Raw genomic sequence first — 26,007 nt, forward strand, 5'->3', positions numbered from 1 at the left:
CAAATTTGGTTTTCACTGTTGCAAGGCCTTTCTGTCTCATGGATTAACATGGGAGCTGCCTTTAAATATTATTAAAGCGCAGATTCCCTTTGGGAGCAGATAAACATGTGGAGTTTGGGATCTCTGAATTTAAAAACCATCTTTTAGTGAAGTTGGTTTTTAGATTGTGTGTCTGAAAATGGCACTTTTAGAAAGTAGGCATACTGATTAAAACATTCTGTGACTCTTCCTGTTTGTGGATACCCTGTCTGGGCCAGTTTGACAGTTGGGCTGTTTGCACCTCCCCTCTAGACAATGACACAAAGGGAGATGGGGTGTAGCCTGCATATCCTGATGGGCCATCTGGGCTGAGGGGAAGGGAGGAGTGGCCACTTACACCTGAAAGGGCTGTGCCTGCCCTCACACAATGAAGTCTCCAACCCCTTGGTGTATGTCTGGGTCCTGGCCTGGGCAAGTCGGGATATTGTGAACAACAGAGTCTTCTCTATGAAGTAGGCCTACTTCAAAGGAAGAAAGGGGTATGAGAATAGCACCCAAACCCCTGAAAACCAGATTACTTCTGGATCCAAGATGGAACCTCTGCCAAGAAGAAGAGCTGGAAGCTGGAGGATGACTACTGCCCCTACTACAAAGACTGACTTTTGTGTGATTTCCCACTGATGAAGAATCTCCAAGGGCTTGAACTGAGCTCACCTCCTGTTGTTAATGTCTCAGGGACATCAAACACTTCTCTCTGCCAGCACTTGGGCTTTCTGCTGAAAGGCCTGCATGCCAAGTGGTACCCTAACGTGTCTCTGTGCCCTTGAAAGGTGTAGCTGGTGGAATAGGAGAGAAATCCATGCAAAGACCGCAGTGCGGGGAAACTTTCAATGCACCACCTGCTTCGTGGCTGCTAAATGTCGTGCTGCTGGCCTCGCAGCTAAAATCGGCGCTCCACCTGCATTGCGGCTGGGAGAACGATGCAACGTGGCTGGAGAAACGATGCACAACAACCGCAGTGGCTCCTGTTAACAACGCAAGCCCCTACGCAACGCAGTTTCTTGACACCGTGAGACCAGATTTCAACGCAACATCGCTGGGCGCAGAAAATCAACGCAAAGCCTGCCTGGACCTGAGGTGCCTGTCCGGATCGACACATTGCCGACCCGACCATAGGAGGGACGACATACGGTCTTGCTTGCGAGTGAGAAATCGATGCATCACTAACCTTTTTCGATGCACACTCTCCTGTGCTGCTTTATTTTCACGCTACCCAGGTACTTTTGTGCAATAACAGCATTTTCACTGTTTTCTAAGGATTAAGGCTCTTATTGTTTTTAAAATTCATAACTTGACTTCTGTATGTCGGATGTTTTTCATTTTGGCCTTTGGGTTTAGATAAATATTATCTATTTTTCTAGACCTGTGTCGTGTCATTTTGTAGTGTTTTCACTGAGTTACTGTGTGTGTTGGTACAACTACTCTAAACATTGCTTCTGAAGTTAAGCTTGCCTGCTCGTGCCAAGCTACCAAGGGGGTGAGCTGGGGTTAATTGAGTGTGATTCTCCTTTACCCTGACTAGAATGTGGTTCCTTGCTTAGACAGGGGGCAACCGACTGCCAACCAAAGACTCAATTTCTAACATTGGTGATCAGCGGTTTGGATTGGACTTGTATTTGTACTTGACATACAGTGATTAAGTGTACACTAATGTTTTCAGTGCAAACCATTATGTGACCACATACTACTTGTCTTTGTGATTTTTGCTTTTTCTCTTTTTTTTATTTTTTCCCAACTTCCCTATTTGGTGGTAATCCTTTATTGACTTCGGAACTTTGCACTTTTGACTCTTCATCATGTCTCAATCTGGAGAAGCATTAACTGAAGCTGCTTTTGATTTAGGGAAACTGGAGAGCTATACAGTCACCCAGTTGAGGCAGTTCTCCAAAAACTTGCTTGTCCCATTAAGGGCTCCACCAGGAATAAGGAGCTGCAGAAGGCACTGAGGGCCTGGGTAACAGCCAGGGAAGCTGAGGTGCACACAGAGGAGGAGGAGAAGGAGAAAGATCAATCCATACACAATGGTACAGTGTGTGGGCCTGTTATGTCCAGGAAGAGGGTCTCCAGGGCAAGTAGCAGTGTGTCAGCCAAGGGTCTGACTCCTGAAGAGTTACAGGATAGACAGGTAGAGAGGGCTTACCAGTTGGAGTTTGAGAAAATGAGGATGGCCATAGAAGAAATAAAGTTATTGTCGGCTTATGAGCTCAGTTTGAGGGAGCTGGATCAGAGGAGCCAGTCTAGGAGGGTTGGTGGCAGCAATAGCACAGTCCAGCCTGAGACATGGGTGCATATTCCTAAGGACCTTGTGAAGGATTACAAAAGGGAGGATGACATCCTGTTGGGGCTCAAGGGGTATGAGTCTGCTCTCTATATGAAACTGGTCCCTGAAGCTCATTGGCACCCGGGTCTGTGGAAGCACTTCAAGGTAGAGGGAAGGGATACTCTGACATCGTTAGGGGATCCCCAGGGTCCCACTTACCATGAAGGACGCCCTGATCACAAGGTATTGTCTCACCCCTGATCAGTATAAGGGCAAGGTTAGGTCATATAAGAAGAAGGAATTCCAAACATGGTTGGAGTGTGCTCATTCTTTTTGCAGGTCATTGGATGGTTGTGTGAAGGACAGTAAGATAACAATGTATGAGGGGCTTTACAATTTGATTGCTTGGGAGCACTTGTACAGTTTATGTTTTCCAGAGCTGCACCAGCACCTAATTCACAGCAAGCTGACTGACCCCAGGAAGCCTGCGCAGGAAGCAGACCGTTGGGAGAGCACCAGGGTCTAAAAGAGGTATGGGGGAGACCATGCCAAGGGTGGGCAGGGTCCCCATCAGAAGAAGTGGGAGGTAAGGATAAACAGGCAGTGTTCTCTAAAGGGCCCCAACCTAGTTCGCAGGGTAAAGAATCCCAGCTCCCAGTAGAAAAGAAACCATGGGTCTCTACAGGGAAACCTGCATAGAAGTGCTTTGCATGTGATCAGGAGGGCCACATGAGGGGAGACCCTGAATGTCCCAAGTGGACACCGGCACCCACTGATGCTCAGTCATAGGGTTTGGCCAGTGTAGCTCTTGGGGAAAAGTTGTTTCCAGGTGGTGGGAGCCAGCTGAGATGACCCTTCTCTCTCTAGGGGACACTGAAATGGTCCAGAGGACACTCGTGCCTGATAACACTAAGAAGTACAAGTGGTGGGTGACCATCAATGGACAGAGGGTGGAGGCTTTGAGAGACACAGGAGCCAGTGTGACTATAGTGAGGAGTCACCTGGTGTCTGAAGAGCAGATTGATCTCTGTGTACTTCACCAAGTAGTTGTAGTGGACCACTCAGTGCGCCTGTGCAGAGTGGCAGAGGTTCCACCAAGTAGTTGCAGTGGACCACTCAGAGCGCCTGTGCAGAGTGGCAGAGGTTCCCTTTGAATGGGGGGTCTCAGGTTCCTTGAAGGTAGCCGTGAGTCCAACCATCCCTGTAGATTGTTTACTTGACAATGACCTAGAGGATTCCCCTTTGCAGGAGGTGGAACGCAGGTCACACTTGGAGATGTTGGGTCTGCCTGAGCGGGTGTGTGTGTCTGCCCAGTCAATGGCAGCCCGTCAGGGTGATCAGGAGACCCTGGAGCCTGAAGGAGTGGCCCAGGTGTCTGCCTGAAGGAGGAAGGGCAAGGGGTGTGCAAAACCGGCCCCAGAAGTTTCCACGGTCCAGGAGGAGGCTGAACCTGAGGGGGGGTTGGAGCCTACAGGGGAACAGGTGGCTGAACCGGTGCAAGGTCTCTGAGCTGTCACAGTGGCAGCAGGAAGGGGGGGTCGACCAAGGAAGCATTCTGTGAAGCACACAAAGTATGCCCTTTTCTGGAGGGTTTGCGGCAGGAGACTGCAGGGGAAACATCCTGAACAACTAGGTCTAAACCACTACTTGCCTGAACCACTACTGCTAAACAACTAAAAAGTCTCTACAACTAAGTACTGAACAACTACTGTCTAAACAACAATTGTGCCTGAATAACAATTGTCTGAACAACTAATTTTAAGGTAAGGTTTTCTTTTTGTTTTTTTATGGTTTATTAGTTGTTTAGAATATATATTACAATTAGTTGTTCAGGCAATTGTTATTCAGGCACAATTGTTGTTTAGACAGTAGTTGTTCAGTACTTAGTTGTAGAGACTTTTTAGTTGTTTAGCAGTAGTAGTTTAGGCTATAGTTATTTAGGACCTAGTTGTTCTGTCACATATTCGGCTGCAGACCAGGTGTCTGGTAAGGAGCCTGGATCACATTTGATTTACTGGGAAGAATGGCCTTCAATATAGCGAGTCTAAGGTTCCTGAGCATGGCTCAGCCCATGCGCTGGTGGTATCCCAGTACTTCAGAGCCTTCCTACTGAGTCTGGCTCATGATATTCCTATAGCTGGTCATGTGGGGCAGGGCAAGACCTTTGAGCAGGTTGTCACCCACTTCTATTGGCCCCAAATGCGCAGGCACTCTGATGCACATTTTAGGTCTTGCCCAACTTGTCAGGCAAGTGATAAGAGTGGGGGGTCATGCAAAGCTCTCCTCCACCCTTTCCCTGTGGTTAGTACCCCCTTTTAAAGGGTTGGTTTCAACATTGCTGGGCCTCTGGATCTGCAGACAGCCATGGGCAACATGTTTATCCTGGTCTTGGTGGACCATGCGACCCGGTACCCGGAAGCCATTCCTTTGAGATCGATCACTGCCCCTGTGGTGGGCAGTGCATTAATGGGGGGGTTTACCCGCATGGGGTTCCCCAAGGAGTGTGGTGTCCGATGGGGGTACCAACTTCATATTAATTTATATGAAGTCTCTGTGGAGGATGTGTGGGGTAACGTACAAGATCTCCACACCCTTCCACCCCCAAAGCAATGGTGTGGTTGATAAATTAAACCGCACCTTGAAGGGTCTGATAATGGGCGTGTCAGAGCCCTTGAGGCAGAAGTGGAATGTCTGCTTGCCATGCCTTCTGTTCGCTTACAAGGAGGTTCCTCAAAAAGGGCTTGGCTTTAGTCCTTTTAATCTGTTGTATGGCCACCCTGTGAGGGGACATTTGAGTCTGGTAAAGGAGGCTTTGGAGAAGGCCCCTAGTAAAACCCCCCAGGAAGTATTTAGTTACATGCTGGCTCTGAAAAAAACAGACTGCCCGCTTCAGGAGTCTTTCACAGGAGAACCTGGAAGCAAGCCAGGAAGACATAAAACGCTGGTATGACAAGAATGCCACTCTGGTTGAGTTTCAACCAGGTCAGAAAGTGTGGGTGATGGCACCAGTAGACCCTAGGGTGCTCCAGGGCAAGTGGTCTGGGCGACTTGAGGCGGTGGAGCGCAAGAGTGAAATCACCTACCTGGTGGACTTGCAGACTCCCAGGAACCCTTTGAGGGTCCTGCATGTGAACCGGCTCAAGCTACACTTAGAGCGGACTGAATATTCCATGCTCCTAGCAACAGATGATGGGGTGGAGGAAGAAGGTGAGCCTCTTCCTGACCTGTCGGCTGGAGAGAAGGGTGGGTCTGTGGAGGGACTGAACCTCTCCCCCTCCCTGACCCCAGAGCAGCAGAGGGATTGGTGCCAGGAGTTGGATGAGTTTGCCACTCCCAGGGGTCACCCACTTGTGTACACACGATATGGACACTAGGGACAGTCCTCCTGTTAAACACAAAAATTACAGAGTGACTGACAGGGTAAGGGCTAACATTAAAGATGAAGCCTCTAAAATGTTAGTGTTGGGGGTTATGATTTTTCCAGCAGCCCTTGGTCCAGCCCAGTGGTTTTGGTCCCAAAGCCTGCTGCTCCTGGTGCCACTCCAGAACTGAGGTTCGGTGTGGATTACCGGGGACTCAGTGAGGTCACCAAAACTGACGGGCACCCCATCCCCCAAGCTGATGAGCTTATTGACAAGTTGGGAGATGACAAATACCTAAGTACGTTTGATCTTACTTCTGGGTATTGGCAGATTGCCCTACCCGAGGGGGCCAAGGAGAGGTCTGCTTTCTCCACACCAGATGGGCACTACCAGTTTAGGGTGATGCTCTTTGTAATGAAGAATGCTCCTGCTACCTTTCAGAGGTTGGTCAACCAGGTTTTGGCTGGACTGGATGATTTTAGAGCAGCCTACCTGGGACATTGCTGTCTTTAGTTTGATATGGGAGGAACACTTGCAACACCTCTGTAAAGTGTTGGAGGCCCTGCAGAAGGCAGGCCTCACTATTAAGGCAAACAAGTTCCAAATAGGGCAGGGTTCTGTGGTGTACTTGGGACACCAGGTGGGGAGTGTCCAGGTAGAAACCCTACAGCCAAAAATGGAAACCATTCTGGCTTGGGAGCCTACCAAGACCCAGACTGAGGTGAGAACCTTTTAAGGTCTCACTGGATACTATAGGAGGTTTGTCAAGGAGTATGGCACAATTGTTGCTCCCTTGACTGAGTTAACTTCTAAAAAGCAGCCCAGAAATTTGATCTGGACTGAGTCTTGCCAGACAGCTTTTTTCCCACTATATTGCAGGTGCATTAGACTACACATGCAGCTGTAGGTAGCTGATTGGAAGGAGCACTTATTTCAAAATAGGTCCAAAGTACCAAATTGATGTGCCATGTGGAGTTTGCAACCTTTAAGTACACCTTGTCATGCACTTGCAATGGCAGTCTGACATGAGGCTGGTGTTGGGCCTCTCAGAGTGTCACAATTGGTAATGCAGCTCCCGGGGGCCGTCTTCAGCACCCATGCCCTGGGGCCCAGGGGTAACATTTACTAGGGACTTACAAGGGTGGCTGAAGTGCCAATACATAGTATAGTTTTGGGAAAATATATCTGGACCTGGGAACCTGCTTAGCAGGGGACCATGGCACTTACAATTTTGAAACCACATCATTTTTCAGGCAAAAAGTGTGGGGGTTGGGCTTGCCATGCTAAAAGAGGCTCTTTCTTACACTAGTGCTTCTCAAAATTTCCTTTCCAACAACATGTTTAAGGTAGCTACATTAGTATACGGTTAGCTGTGTTTGGTAATTTCAAGTCAGCTCTTTCATGTTAGGTTTTTCCAAAAGGACAATGGTGTAATGTGCTGTTCAGTTGTTTAAAATGCAAAATATTGTGTAACGCCAAATGAAAATGAAGGAGCCAATAATGAGATTGAAGAGGACTAATCCCTGTAAAAGTCTCAAGAAAGAGCAGAAGAGGGGATCTATAGAGTTGTTCCTTACACATTAATTTAAGTCATGCACAGTTTATTGTAGCTGTATTAATCTCCAGTGTTTCAGAGGTGGCTCTTGCATTAAGTCGCTCCGGGACTCTAACTCTTTTCATTTTATATTTTATCGCCAATGTGCTCAACTAAATTGTTTCCTAGAACTAAATAGGTCAGAAGAAATACTGTGATTATTACATTTTTAATTTTTGTAATGTGGTAATTTGACTGCTAAGAGTAATTTTGACAATATAATGAGCTCTGTAATTGCCTATTGAAATGATTTGTTTAACTTAACGATAAAGCACTTGCTCAAGAGGGAATAAGGAATATGATTTGTACATTTTTTGCTGCTATTTTCTTAAGCCATTTGTTAAACATGGCATCATTGGCATGGTCTGCCCTAACTATTTGCCTCTACTTCCCAGGTTGCTTCTGTGTGCTGGACTCAGTTTTTGCTGTTTTTGTTTGCTCTGGACACTTCTCCATTGCTGACCAGTGCTAAAGTGTAAGTGTCCCCTGTATAAATTGTATGTGTACATTTGCTTTGCATGATTGGCCTATTTGATTTACTAGTCAGTCCCTAGTAAAGTACACTAACGGTGCCCAAGGTCTGTAAATCAAATGCTAATAGTGGGTCTGCAGCACTGGCTGTGCCACCCACATTAATAGCCCTGCAAACATGGCTCAGACCTGCCATTGCAGTGTCTGTGTCTGCAGTTTTAAACTGCCAATTCGACTTGCCTAATGTATCCACTTGCCAGGCCTATACCTTCCCTTGCAGTGCAGTGTATGTTAAAGGTGGGACATGTACTTATGTGTTTTACGTGTCCTGACAGTGAGATACTGCCAAATTTGGTTTTCACTGTTGCAAGGCCTTTCTGTCTCATGGATTAACATGGGAGCTGCCTTTAAATATTATTAAAGCGCAGATTCCCTTTGGGAGCAGATAAACATGTGGAGTTTGGGATCTCTGAATTTAAAAACCATCTTTTAGTGAAGTTGGTTTTTAGATTGTGTGTCTGAAAATGGCACTTTTAGAAAGTAGGCATACTGATTAAAACATTCTGTGACTCTTCCTGTTTGTGGATACCCTGTCTGGGCCAGTTTGACAGTTGGGCTGTTTGCACCTCCCCTCTAGACAATGACACAAAGGGAGATGGGGTGTAGCCTGCATATCCTGATGGGCCATCTGGGCTGAGGGGAAGGGAGGAGTGGCCACTTACACCTGAAAGGGCTGTGCCTGCCCTCACACAATGAAGTCTCCAACCCCTTGGTGTATGTCTGGGTCCTGGCCTGGGCAAGTCGGGATATTGTGAACAACAGAGTCTTCTCTATGAAGTAGGCCTACTTCAAAGGAAGAAAGGGGTATGAGAATAGCACCCAAACCCCTGAAAACCAGATTACTTCTGGATCCAAGATGGAACCTCTGCCAAGAAGAAGAGCTGGAAGCTGGAGGATGACTACTGCCCCTACTACAAAGACTGACTTTTGTGTGATTTCCCACTGATGAAGAATCTCCAAGGGCTTGAACTGAGCTCACCTCCTGTTGTTGAAGTCTCAGGGACATCAAACACTTCTCTCTGCCAGCACTTGGGCTTTCTGCTGAAAGGCCTGCATGCCAAGTGGTACCCTAACGTGTCTCTGTGCCCTTGAAAGGTGTAGCTGGTGGAATAGGAGAGAAATCCATGCAAAGACCGCAGTGCGGGGAAACTTTCAATGCACCACCTGCTTCGTGGCTGCTAAATGTCGTGCTGCTGGCCTCGCAGCTAAAATCGGCGCTCCACCTGCATTGCGGCTGGGAGAACGATGCAACGTGGCTGGAGAAACGATGCACAACAACCGCAGTGGCTCCTGTTAACAACGCAAGCCCCTACGCAACGCAGTTTCTTGACACCGTGAGACCAGATTTCAACGCAACATCGCTGGGCGCAGAAAATCAACGCAAAGCCTGCCTGGACCTGAGGTGCCTGTCCGGATCGACACATTGCCGACCCGACCATAGGAGGGACGACATACGGTCTTGCTTGCGAGTGAGAAATCGATGCATCACTAACCTTTTTCTATGCACACTCTCCTGTGCTGCTTTATTTTCACGCTACCCAGGTACTTTTGTGCAATAACAGCATTTTCACTGTTTTCTAAGGATTAAGGCTCTTATTGTTTTTAAAATTCATAACTTGACTTCTGTATGTCGGATGTTTTTCATTTTGGCCTTTGGGTTTAGATAAATATTATCTATTTTTCTAGACCTGTGTCGTGTCATTTTGTAGTGTTTTCACTGAGTTACTGTGTGTGTTGGTACAACTACTCTAAACATTGCTTCTGAAGTTAAGCTTGCCTGCTCGTGCCAAGCTACCAAGGGGGTGAGCTGGGGTTAATTGAGTGTGATTCTCCTTTACCCTGACTAGAATGTGGTTCCTTGCTTAGACAGGGGGCAACCGACTGCCAACCAAAGACTCAATTTCTAACATTGGTGATCAGCGGTTTGGATTGGACTTGTATTTGTACTTGACATACAGTGATTAAGTGTACACTAATGTTTTCAGTGCACACCATTATGTGACCACATACTACTTGTCTTTGTGATTTTTGCTTTTTCTCTTTTTTTTATTTTTTCCCAACTTCCCTATTTGGTGGTAATCCTTTATTGACTTCGGAACTTTGCACTTTTGACTCTTCATCATGTCTCAATCTGGAGAAGCATTAACTGAAGCTGCTTTTGATTTAGGGAAACTGGAGAGCTATACAGTCACCCAGTTGAGGCAGTTCTCCAAAAACTTGCTTGTCCCATTAAGGGCTCCACCAGGAATAAGGAGCTGCAGAAGGCACTGAGGGCCTGGGTAACAGCCAGGGAAGCTGAGGTGCACACAGAGGAGGAGGAGAAGGAGAAAGATCAATCCATACACAATGGTACAGTGTGTGGGCCTGTTATGTCCAGGAAGAGGGTCTCCAGGGCAAGTAGCAGTGTGTCAGCCAAGGGTCTGACTCCTGAAGAGTTACAGGATAGACAGGTAGAGAGGGCTTACCAGTTGGAGTTTGAGAAAATGAGGATGGCCATAGAAGAAATAAAGTTATTGTCGGCTTATGAGCTCAGTTTGAGGGAGCTGGATCAGAGGAGCCAGTCTAGGAGGGTTGGTGGCAGCAATAGCACAGTCCAGCCTGAGACATGGGTGCATATTCCTAAGGACCTTGTGAAGGATTACAAAAGGGAGGATGACATCCTGTTGGGGCTCAAGGGGTATGAGTCTGCTCTCTATATGAAACTGGTCCCTGAAGCTCATTGGCACCCGGGTCTGTGGAAGCACTTCAAGGTAGAGGGAAGGGATACTCTGACATCGTTAGGGGATCCCCAGGGTCCCACTTACCATGAAGGACGCCCTGATCACAAGGTATTGTCTCACCCCTGATCAGTATAAGGGCAAGGTTAGGTCATATAAGAAGAAGGAATTCCAAACATGGTTGGAGTGTGCTCATTCTTTTTGCAGGTCATTGGATGGTTGTGTGAAGGACAGTAAGATAACAATGTATGAGGGGCTTTACAATTTGATTGCTTGGGAGCACTTGTACAGTTTATGTTTTCCAGAGCTGCACCAGCACCTAATTCACAGCAAGCTGACTGACCCCAGGAAGCCTGCGCAGGAAGCAGACCGTTGGGAGAGCACCAGGGTCTAAAAGAGGTATGGGGGAGACCATGCCAAGGGTGGGCAGGGTCCCCATCAGAAGAAGTGGGAGGTAAGGATAAACAGGCAGTGTTCTCTAAAGGGCCCCAACCTAGTTCGCAGGGTAAAGAATCCCAGCTCCCAGTAGAAAAGAAACCATGGGTCTCTACAGGGAAACCTGCATAGAAGTGCTTTGCATGTGATCAGGAGGGCCACATGAGGGGAGACCCTGAATGTCCCAAGTGGACACCGGCACCCACTGATGCTCAGTCATAGGGTTTGGCCAGTGTAGCTCTTGGGGAAAAGTTGTTTCCAGGTGGTGGGAGCCAGCTGAGATGACCCTTCTCTCTCTAGGGGACACTGAAATGGTCCAGAGGACACTCGTGCCTGATAACACTAAGAAGTACAAGTGGTGGGTGACCATCAATGGACAGAGGGTGGAGGCTTTGAGAGACACAGGAGCCAGTGTGACTATAGTGAGGAGTCACCTGGTGTCTGAAGAGCAGATTGATCTCTGTGTACTTCACCAAGTAGTTGTAGTGGACCACTCAGTGCGCCTGTGCAGAGTGGCAGAGGTTCCACCAAGTAGTTGCAGTGGACCACTCAGAGCGCCTGTGCAGAGTGGCAGAGGTTCCCTTTGAATGGGGGGTCTCAGGTTCCTTGAAGGTAGCCGTGAGTCCAACCATCCCTGTAGATTGTTTACTTGACAATGACCTAGAGGATTCCCCTTTGCAGGAGGTGGAACGCAGGTCACACTTGGAGATGTTGGGTCTGCCTGAGCGGGTGTGTGTGTCTGCCCAGTCAATGGCAGCCCGTCAGGGTGATCAGGAGACCCTGGAGCCTGAAGGAGTGGCCCAGGTGTCTGCCTGAAGGAGGAAGGGCAAGGGGTGTGCAAAACCGGCCCCAGAAGTTTCCACGGTCCAGGAGGAGGCTGAACCTGAGGGGGGGTTGGAGCCTACAGGGGAACAGGTGGCTGAACCGGTGCAAGGTCTCTGAGCTGTCACAGTGGCAGCAGGAAGGGGGGGTCGACCAAGGAAGCATTCTGTGAAGCACACAAAGTATGCCCTTTTCTGGAGGGTTTGCGGCAGGAGGCTGCAGGGGAAACATCCTGAACAACTAGGTCTAAACCACTACTTGCCTGAACCACTACTGCTAAACAACTAAAAAGTCTCTACAACTAAGTACTGAACAACTACTGTCTAAACAACAATTGTGCCTGAATAACAATTGTCTGAACAACTAATTTTAAGGTAAGGTTTTCTTTTTGTTTTTTTATGGTTTATTAGTTGTTTAGAATATATATTACAATTAGTTGTTCAGGCAATTGTTGTTCAGGCACAATTGTTGTTTAGACAGTAGTTGTTCAGTACTTAGTTGTAGAGACTTTTTAGTTGTTTAGCAGTAGTAGTTTAGGCTATAGTTATTTAGGACCTAGTTGTTCTGTCACATATTCGGCTGCAGACCAGGTGTCTGGTAAGGAGCCTGGATCACATTTGATTTACTGGGAAGAATGGCCTTCAATATAGCGAGTCTAAGGTTCCTGAGCATGGCTCAGCCCATGCGCTGGTGGTATCCCAGTACTTCAGAGCCTTCCTACTGAGTCTGGCTCATGATATTCCTATAGCTGGTCATGTGGGGCAGGGCAAGACCTTTGAGCAGGTTGTCACCCACTTCTATTGGCCCCAAATGCGCAGGCACTCTGATGCACATTTTAGGTCTTGCCCAACTTGTCAGGCAAGTGATAAGAGTGGGGGGTCATGCAAAGCTCTCCTCCACCCTTTCCCTGTGGTTAGTACCCCCTTTTAAAGGGTTGGTTTCAACATTGCTGGGCCTCTGGATCTGCAGACAGCCATGGGCAACATGTTTATCCTGGTCTTGGTGGACCATGCGACCCGGTACCCGGAAGCCATTCCTTTGAGATCGATCACTGCCCCTGTGGTGGGCAGTGCATTAATGGGGGGGTTTACCCGCATGGGGTTCCCCAAGGAGTGTGGTGTCCGATGGGGGTACCAACTTCATATTAATTTATATGAAGTCTCTGTGGGGGATGTGTGGGGTAACGTACAAGATCTCCACACCCTTCCACCCCCAAAGCAATGGTGTGGTTGATAAATTAAACCGCACCTTGAAGGGTCTGATAATGGGCGTGTCAGAGCCCTTGAGGCAGAAGTGGAATGTCTGCTTGCCATGCCTTCTGTTCGCTTACAAGGAGGTTCCTCAAAAAGGGCTTGGCTTTAGTCCTTTTAATCTGTTGTATGGCCACCCTGTGAGGGGACATTTGAGTCTGGTAAAGGAGGCTTTGGAGAAGGCCCCTAGTAAAACCCCCCCAGGAAGTATTTAGTTACATGCTGGCTCTGAAAAAAACAGACTGCCCGCTTCAGGAGTCTTTCACAGGAGAACCTGGAAGCAAGCCAGGAAGACATAAAACGCTGGTATGACAAGAATGCCACTCTGGTTGAGTTTCAACCAGGTCAGAAAGTGTGGGTGATGGCACCAGTAGACCCTAGGGTGCTCCAGGGCAAGTGGTCTGGGCGACTTGAGGCGGTGGAGCGCAAGAGTGAAATCACCTACCTGGTGGACTTGCAGACTCCCAGGAACCCTTTGAGGGTCCTGCATGTGAACCGGCTCAAGCTACACTTAGAGCGGACTGAATATTCCATGCTCCTAGCAACAGATGATGGGGTGGAGGAAGAAGGTGAGCCTCTTCCTGACCTGTCGGCTGGAGAGAAGGGTGGGTCTGTGGAGGGACTGAACCTCTCCCCCTCCCTGACCCCAGAGCAGCAGAGGGATTGGTGCCAGGAGTTGGATGAGTTTGCCACTCCCAGGGGTCACCCACTTGTGTACACACGATATGGACACTAGGGACAGTCCTCCTGTTAAACACAAAAATTACAGAGTGACTGACAGGGTAAGGGCTAACATTAAAGATGAAGCCTCTAAAATGTTAGTGTTGGGGGTTATGATTTTTCCAGCAGCCCTTGGTCCAGCCCAGTGGTTTTGGTCCCAAAGCCTGCTGCTCCTGGTGCCACTCCAGAACTGAGGTTCGGTGTGGATTACCGGGGACTCAGTGAGGTCACCAAAACTGACGGGCACCCCATCCCCCAAGCTGATGAGCTTATTGACAAGTTGGGAGATGACAAATACCTAAGTACGTTTGATCTTACTTCTGGGTATTGGCAGATTGCCCTACCCGAGGGGGCCAAGGAGAGGTCTGCTTTCTCCACACCAGATGGGCACTACCAGTTTAGGGTGATGCTCTTTGTAATGAAGAATGCTCCTGCTACCTTTCAGAGGTTGGTCAACCAGGTTTTGCTGGACTGGATGATTTTAGAGCAGCCTACCTGGGACATTGCTGTCTTTAGTTTGATATGGGAGGAACACTTGCAACACCTCTGTAAAGTGTTGGAGGCCCTGCAGAAGGCAGGCCTCACTATTAAGGCAAACAAGTTCCAAATAGGGCAGGGTTCTGTGGTGTACTTGGGACACCAGGTGGGGAGTGTCCAGGTAGAAACCCTACAGCCAAAAATGGAAACCATTCTGGCTTGGGAGCCTACCAAGACCCAGACTGAGGTGAGAACCTTTTAAGGTCTCACTGGATACTATAGGAGGTTTGTCAAGGAGTATGGCACAATTGTTGCTCCCTTGACTGAGTTAACTTCTAAAAAGCAGCCCAGAAATTTGATCTGGACTGAGTCTTGCCAGACAGCTTTTTTCCCACTATATTGCAGGTGCATTAGACTACACATGCAGCTGTAGGTAGCTGATTGGAAGGAGCACTTATTTCAAAATAGGTCCAAAGTACCAAATTGATGTGAAAAGACCTGATTCACAAAGGGAAATATAAGTTCATAGATGTACACATCCTTAGATGTACGTCTTCTAGCGTGCATATATTTCCTTAAAAATAGTATTATAAAGAGTAAATTTGAATCCTCTCAGTGCGTAGAAGTATATTGATCACCTCCCCCTTCCCCATATACACATGTGCATCAGTGGGAGGATAGATTTATGTCTGAAATCACAAAATAATTGTTAGTACTTGGAGCACTACCACCTTGTACATCTCACTGGTGGAATTGTACACAGTGTAGAAATATGCTGTGCAATGGGGAAAACAGAATAAAACATCACCTGACCACAGTGACTAAAGGGGAGAGGAACTACGAGGGGCGGTTTATCCATTAGGGCTAAGGGGCTGCACCCCTCTCAACTTCCTACACATTTATAGAAACAAATAATAAATAGAATGATTTGTTCAGAGATGCAATTGTAACAATCGTAACCCTTAACAAATCGATGCATTTAAGTCTGGGCTGTCTGTCTCAGGCTGCCTGGCCCAGACGGAAGCCAGGCAGTAAATCAACTTTCTACACTATAACACACGGCGCAGGGCTGACGGCTCTAAAGCCCTTCATTTCCATTGTGGTCTAGAGGCCAATGATGCTGTTTGCATCATGATTTTGGGCGTCAGAGTCTTAATCCCTGCGTGAAGGAAGCTGTCTGTCATTCACAGGCATTTATCCCACCCTTTCCCAATCATCACACAGTAGGAATGGGGATGCAAGCATGTGGGATTTAGGCCCATATTTATACTTTTTGGCGCAAATCTGTGCTCACTCAGGTTTGCGTCAAAAAGTATAGCGCCGGCTAGCGCCATTCCTAGATGCCGGCCAGGCACCATATTTATGGAATGGCGCTAGCCGGCGCTAAGGCCCTGTTAGCGTCCTTGGAAAGGGACATAAGGGGAACCGGGGCTTATGTGCAAAATTATGGCGCTACACTTCTCAGAGGCAAAACAATTGCCTCTGGGCAGTGTAGCACAATTTTCTGGCACACAACCCCCATAGACATGGCTCCTGTCTTAGTAAAGACAGGAGCCATGCCCATCACCCCATTGGCCATGCCCAGAGGACGAATGTCCCCTGGTCATGGCCATTGGGGCCAATGCCATGCAGGAGGTCCCAAGTCAGGGCCCCCAAGCAGTGTTGGGAAAAAATCCCATCCTTAGGTGTCCTCCTGGAGTCGGTGGGGGTGGGTGGGGGTGTCCCTGGGGCCATGGAAGGGCACCTGTGGGCAATTTCCATGGTCGGAGACCATGGAAATCTGCCTGTAGATCCCCTTACACCAGCCCAGACCTAGGCGTTAAATTATGGCACTTAACCAGCTTAGCGCCATTGTTTAAGGCCCCATCCCTCCATGCTGTTTTTTAGCTCTGGGGGATAAATATGGCGCAAGGCCATATCATCCTTTTCTGGACAGGAACGCCTACCTTGCATCTCATTGACGCAAGGTAGGTTTTCCCCTCCATAAAATGACGTAAACGCCTTGCTTTGGCGCTAGACGTGTCAAGCGCCAAAGTATAAATATGGAGTTAGGTTTGCGCTGAATTAGCGTAAAAAAATGACGCTAATTCAAAGCAAACCGAGTAGAAATATGGGCCTCAGTGCCTTGTCTTCGGTAATGGTAAATGTTATGATGCTAATCTTCACTTATTCTTATTGTTCTAAGACCCCTTGTCACGCTAACCTCCCCCACCGTGGCACGCCAGGCCCTGGCTGCAAATCGCTGCCTTCTTTAGAAGTGGAGCTGCTGTATTTGTTCCCTCACGAAACTGATCCAAAAGATGAGCAGGGTTCTTGTTCCCTTGTGAAATTGATCTAAATATCGAACTCAAGTGCAAAGGGAGAAATATGTTCTTACAGTAAAGGCACTTATCAGCTGTATGGCTTTAAAACTGGCCCAATCATCACGCCCTTAGCATTAATGCCAAAAACATGGATTGATATGCAAACAATCAATGTTAAAAGTGATTTAGTTCCTCTCTTATGTCACATGTTTTACTTAATGTTGCATTCACCAAGAGAGTTAGTTGTTTCATCATGCTCTGTTTCTGTAAATTTTTTGTGTGCATTATTTTACTCTTGCATAATGCACACTTTGACTTGTGCCAGGAGTTTATGAGTGGCTTTGATTGAGAGCACTGGTGCTGAGGTAGAAGGTAAAGCAAAGGGCCTGTCAGCGTGTTGGCATCTCTGCTGAGCACACAGAACAATAGTCAAGTATTCCAGTTAAAATTTAAATTCAGTGTAAATCTGTGTGAGGGGGTGCACAGTGGTCAACATATTTATAAGGAAAAAACAAAAGGAAATAAAGTGCTTAAAAGTGAATGAGTGCAGTGTATGTTTGGGGTGCTCTCAGAAGGCAATAAAAGTGTCAGAAAAAATGCCGCAAAGAAATCTTTTAGATTTCTTAACACCATTTCTTGGGCCCCATTAACAGGGAACACCCCCTTTGTATACATTATGCATGGCGCATGGATAATGTAGCGCAAAGGGTTACAAAATGGCGCGATGCATGCATTGCGCCTCTTTGTATATTTGGTGCAGGGAAAAGACCACCCTAGCATAAAAAAATGACACTAAGGCGGCGCTAAAGTGACGCTAGGCCCTCTTAAATCTTGGCCTAAGTTTGACATGTAGAATGCTTCCAATTCACCGCATGGAATAGTTTATGTTTGAAAAAATGCACACCCACAAGTTGTATAGGTTGCCAGTTCCTGGGACCACTATAGTCAGGCCAGCGCATACATGGGCACAGGTAGCAACATATGAAAGTCCCTGAACATGTCATCAGGGCTACAAACATGCTTGCAAATCACACACTTAGAGGACGTTTCCAGACATTCAGCACATCCCCACAACCGAAAAAAAATAGACATCACATATGACTATAAAGTCAAATCTTCACACTTAGCAGGGTCGGACTAGCCTATAAGGAAATCAGGCAGTGCCCGGCGGGCTGACCTGACAGATCAGTGTCGGCTGGTTGGGTTTTCGCAGTTTGGGGACTGTTTTATGGCAGGTGGGTGGTTTTTACTGTTGACTTCCGTGATGTCATGACAAACATTTTTTGCAGCAAACACAAATGTATGCTGTCTCCTATACCTCGCAAAATTCCCATACAGTGCACCTTCACAAGATCAAAACTGGCCTGATTTGCAAATGTGGACCACTTTTCTAGGTATCAGCCTCCCTAATTGTGGGGGGCAGTTTTATTGTGGGGCCCGGGCCCTTTTTGTTGTTCCAGTCCAACCCTGACACTTAGCAACCTAATTTTTATGTCACCTATTATCTGCTTTAGTTTTATTAGACCCTGTGTGTGCGCCATATGAAGTATCAACAGCAGTGCAACAAGAACTAGATCAATACTGGCCGCAAAGAAAATCCACCTTGCACAACAATCAGTCCTAACTAAATGCTAAAGATAGGTGCCATAAAACTGTTGTGTACCATCTCCATTTCATATGTCAAATATCACTAATAGGTCTCCTAACGACCAATGTATGTCTGCACAGTATACCCTCTTTCAATGTGATTATTCCCACATAAACCAACCTCTCATATGTCATATAGCCTCTCCCTATCACGATTGCGGAACCTTTGTTGCTAGCCCTTTTTCATTTGCCATTACCTCGACTGCAGATGCCCTTTTTCCAGGACAATGTGACCTATAATATGGATTGGACAGACAGAACAGTCTGAAAAGTGTTCTTTTACAAGTGAAAGCAGACTGCACTGCATGTCTGGTATAGCACAATCACCTGTATGTCAAGCCCAATGCTTGTTGCTAACACATTAGTATGCAATGCATGTCACATGCAGGCATGTCGTAGGAGTACTAACTAATGTCATGTTAAGATTTTGCTCGTACACATCACACCATTTCCTTGACCACCACTGTTGTCACAACCCTCTAGATCTGCCCTTAATAAATGTGACAGTGTTTAAGTACCCATAACATGAAACATTCAACAGTGCACTCTTGTGGTACTACTGATAGGAACCTTTTAAAAACAAACAGCATTGTCAAATGAATGTATACCTCACTGCAAACCATCCAGGAAGTTGTATGGGGGCTCCTGCAAGCAGGATACCAGTCCTACTGTTTCAGGTATGTCTTGGACCCCAGGACCTCAGTAGCACTGTGCAACTCTATTCAGTACAATTTGTACCAACAGCAAATAACAGATGCTTGCCACTGATATTTAGTGACCATTACCTAATGGATTACATCAAGCACATGTCAGACGTCATGTCCTCACATCAAGGTATGCAAAGTAAGATTTGAATTCTTTTTCTCTGCTCTGAAATACATTTTTTCTCCTTCTTTTCTACAACATGTCTACATATTCATTATTCTGTGCCCATTTCATGGAAAAGAAGCAGACATGAAAGGGCCCTCCATAAACAGGCCGTCCTGTGGCAGGACATGCCATTAGTAAGTTAGAGTCTAAAATCACTGTGTCTAATTCAAGCAATTTAGTGCAGATCACTCACAATATGGTGTGGAATTATCTGTGTGTTCAAGCATGCTCAGTATCCTAAAAACAGTACCCTTGTCAGGTGATGCCATATGTTTCTAAATTGAACCCTGGGTCGAGAAGCCTGAAGTGAAAGCTCTATCTACCAATGAAGGTAGATTTTAAATCTATGGTGAGAATACATGACTCCCGCAAGCCACTATTCCAGTTGCACACACTAGAGATGAGGGTGAGGAAATTGTTGGCCCAACACAGGCTACACAGAATCATAACATGACTGCAGCTACCAGTGGCATTGTTCAAGCACTCGGCTAGTCACACGTCTTCTTAATATGGCGCTTTTCTGAGTTACAAGCCCCAAGTGCATGGACCACGGCTACAAATGCAATGCAGAACTAATCTTCTCTCTGCACCCCCATTAACGGTATGCCACTTCCAGCAAGATGGAGTTTCAGTATGTAGGTTTGGATGACAGACAAATCACTGCCCAGGTACTGGTTGGATACACCCATCCACCATTCGTAATGACATACCCCATGAAGTCATGAACACTGGTGGGTGGATTACATTGCACAACAAATTTCAGTATGGAGTGGTCTCACGAACAGTGGTCCAAGAGGTCCATGACCATCAAGGAGGGTACCTTGAACAACATCTGCAGGAGCAAAATCACTTGATGAAAACCCAGACCAAACTCCTGAAGGAGAAGATCAGGTGGAATAATGTGACTCTGCTGCTATTCTGACCCTTGGGCAATATGAACAATGTGAACATTTTATGACAGTCCCATGCCCCTGGGACAGGCAGTGGCCAGCAATAATCTGCAGGGCTCCCTAGTCCCAACCACCACTTATTATCGTGAGGAAACACATGACAATCCTAGCCCAGAATCTTTAAAATGTACACAGGGATGTAGACAGCCCATCCATTCACAGATGTGGATGCCACCCCCACTTTCTTGATCGTGTGTCACTAATGACTGGACAGCACTATCTTCACTCATATCTCACAATTGCATATGCACACTACCAATGCTGGAATTGGAAACGGTTTACTCTAGTAATCCATAAATTGGGGGTACACATTGCAGTAGAGGAGTTGGGGTGGAGTCACGAAGGGCAGAGCTTGAAAAGTGAAGTATTACAGTAGGGACATGTAACAGTAAATCTGTTTTAGCTTACTAATTTGGTCACAAAGAGGCTGCATTTTAAAATACCTTACAGGGCTAAGACACCTGCTGCAGAGATCATAGTGTGCTTAGTAATTTTGAGGGGATTATAATCGGGGTAAAATAAAGTAGCATAGAGTCTTAATGTATCCACTACAAAGCATGTTGTGTAATATGCTGATCACAAATGTTTATTATATGTCGATAGGTAAGTGGGCTACAGCTTTTGACACTGAGAGCAATTTGTTTCTTTCAGTTAATATGTTGCATCCTTCTAATAGAGCACACAGATATATTTACTGGCATATAGGAGCTGCATGCAAACTGTAAGGCACTAGTTTAGATCAATATTGTTTTTTCCTAAATCTGTTGTTATTCTGAGATTGCAAATAAGGATTCATTTGGGAAGTAAAACTATTCACTCTTAACATGTAGGGCCTGATTACGACTTCGGCGGAGGGTATTACTCTATCCCAAATTTGACGGATATCCCGCCCGCCGAATTACGAGTTCCATAGGATTTAATGGCCTCGTAATTCGGCGAGCAGGATATCCATCACATTTGGGACCGAGTAATACCCTCTGCCAAAGTCGTAATCAGGCCCATAATGTTTAAAGTATAGTAATAACTAAAAACAATTTGAAGGTGCCATTTAATCATAATTTGTGTAATTACTCATTCACACAGATACATCTTGCATTCCGTTTTGCAGCACACCTCTTACATAAGGGGTTTAACAAATTCAGAAACCTGCCTCCAAGTCATAGTTTCATTAAAGTACTTCTGAAGTAATAAGCTGTGTTTCTTTGATTCCTTGAAAACCAGGTATTAGGCTTCATATGGCTCCCAGCCAAGATGAAACTTGAACAAAAGAAGGGCTGATGGTCCTTTAGTTCAACCCTTTGTTTTGGGCCCAGCTGGGAGTGAAAATGAGAAAACCTCTTCCCCACTGCAGTTTGCTGCCTCAAACAGAATGCTGACAATGTGCAGGAGCTGCTGAAAATTGCTTAAAAACAAATGTTTTCCTGGGTATGCCTGATCCCAGATTCTGCCTAGAAATAGGTGCCAGACCCAGGTTCTGATGGTATCCCCTACTTTCCAGCACTGCACATCACAAAAGTGCATGTATATGAACACTTATTCATCCTCACTTTATGCTACAATGAAATGTTTGTACTCAAAGAAAAATACATTTTCTTTGTGTCTTGTGTACTTGTGTTACATAATAGAATAATGTGTAGCATGTGTTGTAATGTGTGATCAGTGTTTGGGCAATAACCACTTTGACATCAACAGGAATTCTAAAGCATGACACTCTCAATGATCACTAGGACAAAGTTTTAGGAAACTAAAGAATACATGGAAATGAAGTGCTGTAGGCCCTTCTGGGCTAACAAAAAAATGACCTGACTTCAGAGGGAATGCACAACTTGGAGTTGAAGGCATAAATCAAATAGTTCATGTAATAAAAGGAACTAAAATGAAAATCTCAAAATAAATGTCAAACAAAAGGGTCCAGAAATTAAAACACAAATGTCCAAAACGTAATCTCAGAACAAAAATAAAATGTCAGTCATCTAAAGTAAAATTCTACATAACATGTCAAACTGAAATTAAGTATCCAGGAAAAAAATAAACTTCCCTGTGCCACAGAAGGTCCTGTGCTGGCATGATTAAATCAATTCCTGGTCACGTTGTTTGTTTGAGGCCATTGAGAGGACGACAAATGATACCAGTTTTCTCCCCACCAGAAAGGCATTTTCAGAGAAGACAACACCACCTGAGGAAGATCACACACAGGCGAAGGGATAAGACAGAGGCATAACCTTAGCCCCCACAACCCCACTAAGCGGAAGGGCCCAAGCTCCAGGGGGCACCTTAGCACAATACACTGTGTATGGGAGGAAGGGCCATGCCTGAGAGCTCCTGACTGGGTCCAGAGTGGTGGGAGGGCCCTTCATATACTTTGCAGAGGGGGCCCCCTCAAGGTTTGATATGCCACTAGTACAACGTTGGTGAAATTGGCAGAGTTGACGTAGACAACAGGTAGAAAGGTATGGGGACATTGGGACATTATAGTAGATGAGAAGAGAAGTGAACTCCCTCTACTGAGCGGGCAAAGCTTGTTGTAGCTACTGGATGGGCAAAGCTTATTACAAAACAAAACATTGCTCACAGCTTTGTTGAGCTGCCCTATAGCCCATATGTTTCGAGGCTGCTCAGCTAATATCTGCCCCAACAGCTCCTGAATTGACTCCAAAAAGATGTTTGATTAGGCAGGAGTATGTGGTCAAGATGAGGGAGCATAAGTGTCATGGGAGAAGCACACCGTTTGTCGTTGTTGTTTAAATGATTGGCTACTGCTTGCATTAGGAGTGGTGAGAGATGTGGCCTCAGTATGAAGTGGTCTTGTGGCCTCATCCTCAAACACCAATGGCTCATCCTGTCAAGGAGGACAAACATTCTCACTACCCTATTGGCTCATGGTGGTGCTCAGGTCTACCACTTCTTCTGGGGTGGCCGCCACACAGCGTATTTTGGAAGTGATCTGGTGTGGCACTTTAGCATCTCTGGAGGAGGTCATCTTTCGCATCCTCACACTGATTTCGCAAAAATATAATTTTGTGTCTCCAAACATTATTTTATTAGTGCAACCTCACGTGAGCTTGTCTTAACTATGAATAGGAGTTGCATCAGTGTGAGCAGACAATAATGTCTGCAGATGGTATATGTGGATAGAAAATGTTCCACATTGTAGCAGTGGTTAAATACAGTCTTTACACTATAGTATATTACATAGATGTATGTCTCATATGATATACAGTGCCTCAGCTTGGTTGCACACATACAGACCCCAGGGCTTAGGGGCCAACTTAGCCAACTGATTGGGTCAGAATGTTGTATTTTGACCCACGAGTATGACCTGTCAAACTGCATTGTTGTGCGAGATGCACCTCTTTAAAGACTGCTACATCAAACCAGACACCTCTCCTATCAGTTTTGATGTCATGTTTGTCTTTGACAGTCTACAGTGCTCCACTACTTTTTGGCTACGTTTGTGTTATAAAAATGCCATATAAACACACATACACACAGTACACAAAAGGCACGGGATGATTTGGTAAGCCACTTCAGACGTGTACAGTGGGGCCTCTAAACACATCTAGACATTTGAAACATCACTTCAGAATAACAAATAAGCATTCTATGTGCATTGTTCTACTTCTGCAGAGGCACAGTAGCTGGAACTCTAAAATGGGGAAGGGTTGGAAAAACAGCCACACATACTATCACTTGCAACACATTATGAAAGAACAGATTTGATGGCATTTTCATTCACGTTCCACTCATGCATGCATTCACAACTTTCATCAGGGGTCATACAGGGAAAAGTGGGGGAGTATGTACTAGTTCTTCTTACCCCACAAGTATAGTTGCATGTCCTGTGTGTTTGCTGCATGCGCTAAGTAACCAAGGTCCATATTTTTGAGCGGATTGTGTCATGTTTGCACCATGCAACATGCTACATGTGTGGTGCAAACCTTAAGTCATATTTATGAAGCCATGTGTAAGGACATGCCTCCTTGGCATGGTTACACCCTGACTTTTTGCCTTTTGCTGATGCCAGTTATGATTGAAAGTGTGCTGGGACCCTGCTAACCAGGCCCCAGCACCAGTGTTCTTTCCCTAAACTGTACCTTTGTTCCCACAATTGGCACAGCCCTGGCACACAGATAAGTCCCTTGTAAATGGTACCCCTGGTACCAAGGGCCCTGATGCCAGGGAAGGTCTCTAAGGGCTGCAGCATATATTATGCCACCCTGGGGACCCCTCACTCAGCACAAGCACACTGCCTCACAGCTTGTGTGTGCTGGTGGGTAGAAAATGACTAAGTCGACATGGCACTCCCCTCAGAGTGCCATGCCCACTTCACACTGCCTGTGGCATGGGTAAGTCACTCCTCTAGCAGGCCTTACAGCCCTAAGGCAGGGTCCACTATACCACAGGTGAGGGCATATGTGCATGAGCACTATGCCCCTACAGTGTCTAAGCAAAACTTTAGACATTGTAAGTGCAGGGTAGCCATAAAGAGTATGTGGTCTGGAAGTTTGTCAAATACGAACTCCACAGTTCCATAATGGCTACACTGAAATCTGGGAAGTTTGGTATCAAACTTCTCAGCACAATAAATGCACACTGAAGCCAGTGTGGAATTTATTGTACTATGCACCCAGAGGGCATCTTAGAGATGCCCCCTGAATACCAGTCCGACTCCTAGGACTAGGCTGACCAGTTTCTGCCAGCCTGCCACAACCAAACGAGTTGCTCGCCACATGGGGAGAGTGCCTTTGTCACTCTGTGGCCAGGAACAAAGCCTGTACTGGGTGGAGGTGCTTTTCACCTTCCCCTGCAGGAACTGTAACACTTGGCGCTGAGCCTCATAGGCTCACCCCTTTTGTTACAACGCCACAGGGCATCCCAGCTAGTGGAGATGCCCGCCCCTCCATCCACTGCCCCCACTTTTCGTGGCAAGGCTGCTGGAGATAATGAGAAAAACAAGGCGGAGTTAGTATTTAGGGGCACCCCAGAACCCAGGAAATCAGATTCCTGCAACCTTAACACAGAAAAAAGGACTGCTGACCTACAAGCCTGCAGAGATGACGGAAGACAACAACTGCTTTGGCCCCAGCCCTACCGGGCTGTCACCTGACTCGAAAACCTGCAACCAGCGATGCATCCGACAGGCATCAACGACCTCTGAAGTCTCAGAGGACTGCCCCGAAACCGAAGGACCAAGAAACTCCCGAGAACAGCGGCACTGTTCACCCACAACAACATCTTTGCAACAAAGAATCAACTTTTAAATTTTAAAGAACTCTTCCCGCCAGAAGCGTGAGGCTTCACACTCTGCACTCGACGCCCCTGGCTCGAGCTCCAGAGAACCAACACTACAGGGAGGACTCCCAGGTGACTGCAACCTCGTGAGTAACCCAAGATGACCCCCCTGGGCCCCTACAGTGACCCATGCAGAGAGAATCCAGAGGCTCCCCCTGACCGCAACTGCTTGTAACAAGGAACCCGATGCCTGGACCTAGCACTGCACCCGCAGCACCCAGGACCAGAAGGAACCGAACTTCAGTGCAGGAGTGACCACCAGGTGACCCTCTGCCTAGCATAGTCAGTGGCTGGCCCGAGGAGCCCCCCTGTGCCCTGCTTACACCGCTAGAGTGACCCCTGGGTCCCTCCATTGATTCTAATACAAAACCTGATGCCTGTTTTGCACACTGCACCCAGCCGCCCCTGTGCCGCTGAGGGTGTGTTGTGTGTGCCTACTTGTGTCCTCCCCAGTGCTCTACAAAACCCCCTCGTCTGCCCTCTGAAAACGCAGGTACTTACCTGTTGGCAGACTGGAACCGGAGCACCCCTTTTCCCCATAGGCACCTATGCGTTTTGGGCCCCTCTTTGACCTCTGCACCTGACCTGCCCTGTGATGCTGGTGTGGTAACTTTGGGGTTGCTTTGAACCACCAACGGTGGGCTGCCTATGCCCAGGAACTTGAACTTGTAAGTGCTTTACTTACCTGACAAACTAACCATTACTTACCTCCCCCAGGAACTGTTGATTTTTGCAGTA

The sequence above is a fragment of the Pleurodeles waltl genome, chromosome 8, assembly GCF_031143425.1.
Source record: "Pleurodeles waltl isolate 20211129_DDA chromosome 8, aPleWal1.hap1.20221129, whole genome shotgun sequence".
Lineage (NCBI taxonomy): Eukaryota > Metazoa > Chordata > Amphibia > Caudata > Salamandridae > Pleurodeles > Pleurodeles waltl.